We start from the raw sequence: 6,708 nt of genomic DNA on the forward strand, positions 1-6,708 counted from the left end.
ATGAGGGCAAATCCTAGACCTAACCCAAACCTAACATGCGTTATCCTCTAAAATATTTATCAAGACCAGGTTTAATGGAATGTTTCAGTGTGGTACCACATTACTACGTGAACCAAACCAGAAAAAACCCAGGATCCGTTCAACAAGTAAGTTAAAACTGCGACAGTATGACCCTGATGAGAGCAAATCGCAGACCTAACCTAGACCTGACATGCGTTGTCCTCTAAAATATTGATGAAAACCAGGTGTAATTGACTGTTTCAGTGTGGTACCACATTACTATGTGATCCAATCCGGAAATAGCCCAGGATCCAGCCATGAAGTATGAGAAAATTGCGAAAGTAGGAGCCTGATGAGGGCAAATCCTAGACCAAACCCAGACCTAACATGCGTTATCCTCTAAAATATTTATCAAGACCAGGTTTCATGGACTGTTTCAGTGTGGTACCACTTTACTACGTGATCCAAAGCAGAAAAAACCCTCGATCAGACCAATATGTATGTTAAAACTTCGAAAGTATGACCCTGATGAGAGCAAATCCCAGGCCTAACCTAGACCTAACATGCGTTGTCCTCTAAAATATTGATGGAAACCACGTTTAATTGACTGTTTCAGTGTTGTACTTCATTACTACGTGATGCAATCCAGAGAAAGCCCAGGATCTAACCATCAAGTATGAGATATATGCGAAAGAATGAGCCTGATGACAGCAAATCCCAGACCTAACCTAGACCTAACATGAATTATTCTCTAAAATATTGATCGAAACCAGGTTTAATTGACTGTTTCAGTGTTGTACCTCATTACTACGTGATGCAATCCAGAGAAAGCCCAGGATCGAGCCGTCAAGTATGAGAAATATGCGAAAGAATGAGCCTGATCAGAGCAAATCCCAGACCTAACCTAGACCTAACATGAATTATTCTCTAAAATATTGATCAAAACCAGGTTTAATTGACTGTTTCAGCGTGGTACCATATTACTACGTGATCCAAACCAGAAAAAACCCAGGATCCGTTCAACAAGTATGAGAAGAATGCGAAAGTATGAGACTGATGAGTGAAAATCCCAGGCCTAACCTAGACCTAACATGCGCTATCCTCAAAAATATTTATCGAAACCTGGTTTAATCGACTGTTTCAGTGTTGTACTTCATTACTACGTGATGCAATCCAGAAAAAGCACAGGATCTAGCCATCAAGTATGAGAAATATGCGAAAGAATGAGCCTGATGAGAGCAAATCCCAGACCTAACCTAGACCTAACATGAATTATTCTCTAAAATATTGATCGAAACCAGGTTTAATTGACTGTTTCAGTGTTGTACTTCATTACTACGTGATGCAATCCAGAAAAAGCCCAGAATCTAGCCATCAAGTATGAGAAATATGCGAAAGTATGAGACTGATGAGTGAAAATCCCAGGCCTAACCTAGACCTAACATGCGTTATCCTCAAAAATATTGATCGAAACCTGGTTTAATCGACTGTTTCAGTGTGGTACCACATTACTATGTGATCCAAACCAGAAAATAACCCAGGATCTGTTCAACGAGTATGTGAAGTGTGCGAAAGTATGAGTCTGATGAGGGCAAATCCCAGACCTATCCCAGACCTAACATGCGTTATCCTCTAAAATATTTATCAAGACCAGGTTTAATTGACTGTTTCAGTGTTGTACTTCATTACTACGTGATGCAATCCAGAAAAAGCCCAGAATCTAGCCATCAAGTATGAGAAATATGCGAAAGTATGAGACTGATGAGTGAAAATCCCAGGCCTAACCTAGACCTAACATGCGTTATCCTCAAAAATATTGATCGAAACCTGGTTTAATCGACTGTTTCAGTGTGGTACCACATTACTATGTGATCCAAACCAGAAAATAACCCAGGATCTGTTCAACGAGTATGTGAAGTGTGCGAAAGTATGAGTCTGATGAGGGCAAATCCCAGACCTATCCCAGACCTAACATGCGTTATCCTCTAAAATATTTATCAAGACCAGGTTTAATTGATTGTTTCAGTGTGGTCCCACATTACTACGTGATCCAAACCAGAAAAAACACAGGATCCGTTCAACATGTATGTGAAGAATGCGAAAGTATGAGCCTGATGAGTGAAAATCCCAGACCTAACCTAGACCTAACATGCGATGTCCTCTAAAATATTGATGGAAACCAGGTTTGATTGACTGTTTCAGTGTGGTCCCACATTACTACGTGATCCAAACCAGAAAAAACCCAGGATCCGTTCAACAAGTATGTGAAGAATGCGAAAGCATGAGCCTGATGAGAGCAAATCCCAGACCTAACCGAGACCTAACATGAATTATTCTCTAAAATATTGATCGAAACCAGGTTTAATTGACTGTTTCAGTGTTGTACTTCATTACTACGTGATCCAAAGCAGAAAAAACCCTCGATCAGGTCAACATGTATGTTAAAACTGCGAAAGTATGACCCTGATGAGGGCAAATCCCAGGCCTAACCTAGACCTAACATGCGATTTCCTCTAAAATATTGATGGAAACCAGGTTTGATTGACTGTTTCAGTGTTGTACTTCATTACTACGTGATGCAACCCAGAAAAAGCCCAGGATCTAGCCATCAAATATGAGAAATATGCGAAAGAATGAGCCTGATGAGAGCAAATCCCAGACCTAACCTAGACCTAACATGAATTATTCTCTAAAATATTGATCGAAACCAGGTTTAATTGACTGTTTCAGTGTTGTACTTCATTACTACGTGATGCAATCCAGAAAAAGCCCAGGATCTAGCCATCAAGTATGAGAAATATGCGAAAGAATGAGCCTGATGAGAGCAAATCCCAGACCTAACCTAGACCTAACATCAATTATTCTCTAAAATATTGATCAAAACCAGGTTTAATTGACTGTTTCAGCGTGGTACCACATTACTACGTGATTCAAACCAGAAAAAACCCAGGATCCGTTCAACAAGTATGAGAAGAATGCGAAAGTATGAGCCTGATGAGTGAAAATCCCAGGCCTAACCTAGACCTAACATGCATTATCTTCAAAAATATTGATCGAAACCTGGTTTAATCGACTGTTTCAGTGTGGTACCACATTACTATGGGATCCAAACCAGAAAATAACCCAGGATCTGTTCAACGAGTATGTGAAGTGTGCGAAAGTATGAGTCTGATGAGGGCAAATCCCAGACCTATCCCAGACCTAACATGCGTTATCCTCTAAAATATTTATCAAGACCAGGTTTAATTGATTGTTTCAGTGTGGTCCCACATTACTACGTGATCCAAACCAGAAAAAACCCAGGATCCGTTCAACAAGTATGTGAAGAATGCGAAAGTATGAGTCTGATGAGTGAAAATCCCAGACCTAACCTAGACCTAACATGCGTTATCCTCTAAAATGTTGACCCAAGCCAGGTTTAATGGACTGTTTCAGTGTGGTACCACACTACTACGTGATCCAAACCAGAAAAAAACCCAGGATCTGTTCAACAAGTATGTGAAAAACGCGAAAGTATGAGCCTGATGTGGACAAATCCCAGACCTATCCCAGACCTAACTTGCGCTGTCCTCTAAGATATTGATGGAAACCAGGTTTAATTGACTGTTTCAGTGTTGTACTTCATTACTACGTGATGCAATCCAGAAAAAGCCCAGGATCTAGCCATCAAGTATGAGAAATATGCGAAAGAATGAGCCTGATGAGAGCAAATCCCAGACCTAACCTGGACCTAACATGAATTATTCTCTAATATATTGATCGAAACCAGGTTTAATTGACTGTTTCAGTGTGGTCCCACATTACTACGTGATCCAAACCAGAAATAGCCGAGGATCCAGCCATGAAGTATGAGAAATATGCGAAAGTATGAGCCTGATGAGGGCAAATCCTAGACCTAACCCAGACCTAACATGCGTTATCCTCTCAAATATTGATCGCAAACAGGTTTAATGGACTGTTTCAGTGTGGTACCACACTACTACCTGATCCAATCCAGAAATAGCCCAGGATCCAGCCATGAAGTATGAGAAATATGAGAAAGTATGAGCCTGATGAGGGCAAATCCTAGACCTAACCCAGACCTAACATGCGTTATCCTCTAAAATATTTATCAAGATCAGGTTTAATTGATTGTTTCAGTGTGGTACCACATTACTACGTGATTCACACCAGAAAAAACCCAAGATCCGTTCAACAAGTATGTGAAGAATGCGAAAGTATGAGTCTGATGAGTGAAAATCCCAGGCCTAACCTAGACCTAACATGCGTTATCCTCAATAATATTGATCGAAACCAGGTTTAATTGAGTGTTTCAGTGTTGTACTGCATTACTATGTGATGCAATCCAGAAAAAGCCCAGGAACTAGCCATCTAGTATGAGAAATATGCGAAAGGATGAGCCTGATGAGAGCAAATCCCAGACCTAACCTAGACCTAACATGAATTATTCTCTAAAATATTCATCAAAACCAGGTTTAATTGACTGTTTCAGTGTGGTACCACATTACTACGTGATCCAAACCAGAAAAAACCCAGGATCTGCTCAACAAGTATGTGGAAGACGCGAAAGTATGAGCCTGATGAGGGCAAAGCCCAGACCTATCCCAGACCAAACTTGCGTTATCCTCTAAAATATTGATCGAAACCAGGTTTAATTGATTGTTACGGTGTGGTCCCACATTACTACGTGAACCAAACCAGAAAAAACCCAGGATCCGTTCAACAAGTATGTGAAGAATGCGAAAGTATGAGTCTGATGCGTGAAAATCCCAGGCCTAACCTAGACCTAACATGCGTTATCCTCAAAAATATTGATCCAAATCAGGTTTAATGGACTGTTTCAGTGTGGTACCACTTTACTACGTGATCCAAAGCAGAAAAAACACTCGATCAGGTCAACATGTATGTTAGAACTGCGAAAGTATGACCCTGATGAGGGCAAATCCCAGACCTATCCCAGACCTAACTTGCGTTGTCCTCTAAGATATTGATGCAAACCAGGTTTAATTGACTGTTTCAGTGTGGTACCACATTACTACGTGATCCAAACCAGAAAGAACCCAAGATCAGGTCAACAAGTATGTGAAAAACGCGAAAGTATGAGCCTCATGAGGGCGAATCCCAGACCTATCCCAGACCTAACTTGCGTTATCCTCTAAAATATTGATCGAAACCAGGTTTAATTGACTGTTTCAGCGTGGTACCACATTACTACGTGATACAATCCAGAAACAGCCCAGGATCTAGCCATGAAGTATGAGAAATATGCGAATGTATGAGCCTGATGAGGACAAATCCTAGACCTAACCCAAACCTAACATGCGTTATCCTCTAAAATATTTATCAAGACCAGGTTTAATTGAATGTTTCAGTGTGGTACCACATTACTACGTGAACCAAACCATAAAAAACCCTGTATCTGTTCAACAAGTATGTGAAGAATGCTAAAGTATGAGTCTGATGAGTGAAAATCCCAGGGCTAACCTAGACCTAACATGCGTTGTCCTCTAAAATATTGATCCAAACCAGGTTTAATGGACTGTTTCAGTGTGGTACCACTTTACTACGTGATCCAAACCAGAAAAAAACAGGACCTGTGCAACAAGTATGTGAAAAACGCGAAAGTATGAGCCTGATGAGGGCAAATCCCAGACCTATCCCAGACCAAACTTGCGTTATCCTCTAAAATATTGATCGAAACCAGGTTTAATCGACTGTTTCAGTGTGGTACCACATTGCTACGTGATCCAAACCAGAAAAAACCCAGAATCAGTTGAACAAGTATGTGAAAAACGCGAAAGTATGAGCCTGATGAGGGCGAATCCCAGACCTATCCCAGACCAAACTTGCGTTATCCCCTAAAATATTGATCGAAACCAGTTTTAATTGACTGTTTCAGCGTGGTACCACATTACTACGTGATCCAAACCAGTAAAAACCCAGGATCCGTTCAACAAGTATGTGAAGAATGCGAAAGTATGAGTCTGGTGAGTGAAAAACCCCGGCCTAACCTAGACCTAACATGCGTTATCCTCAAAAATATTGATCGAAAACTGGTTTAATCGACTGTTTCAGTGTGGTACCACATTACTATGTGATCCAAACCTGAAAATAACCCAGGATCTGTTCAACGAGTATGTGAAGTGTGCGAAAGTATGAGTCTGATGAGGGCAAATCCCTGACCTATCCCAGACCTAACATGCGTTATCCTCTAAAATATTTATCATGACCAGGTTTAATTGATTGTTTCAGTGTGGTCCCACATTACTACGTGATCCAAACCAGAAAAACCCAGGATCTGTTCAACAAGTATGTGAAAAACGCGAAAGTATGAGCCTGATGAGAGCAAATCCCAGACCTATCCCAGACCTAACTTGCGTTGTCCTCTAAGATATTGATGGAAACCAGGTTTAATTGACTGTTTCAGTGTTGTACTTCATTACTACGTGATGCAATCCAGAAAAAGCCCAGGATCTAGCCCTCAAGTGTGAGAGATATGCGAAAGAATGAGCCTGATGAGAGCAAATCCCAGACCTAACCTAGACCTAACATGAATTATTCTCTAAAATATTTATCATGACCAGGTTTAATTGATTGTTTCAGTGTGGTCCCACATTACTACGTGATCCAAACCAGAAAGACCCCAGGATCTGTTCAACAAGTATGTGAAAAACGCGAAAGTATGAGCCTGATGAGGGCAAATCACAG

The sequence above is a fragment of the Colletes latitarsis genome, unplaced genomic scaffold (genome assembly GCF_051014445.1).
Source record: "Colletes latitarsis isolate SP2378_abdomen unplaced genomic scaffold, iyColLati1 scaffold0018, whole genome shotgun sequence".
Classification (NCBI taxonomy): Eukaryota; Metazoa; Arthropoda; class Insecta; order Hymenoptera; family Colletidae; genus Colletes; species Colletes latitarsis.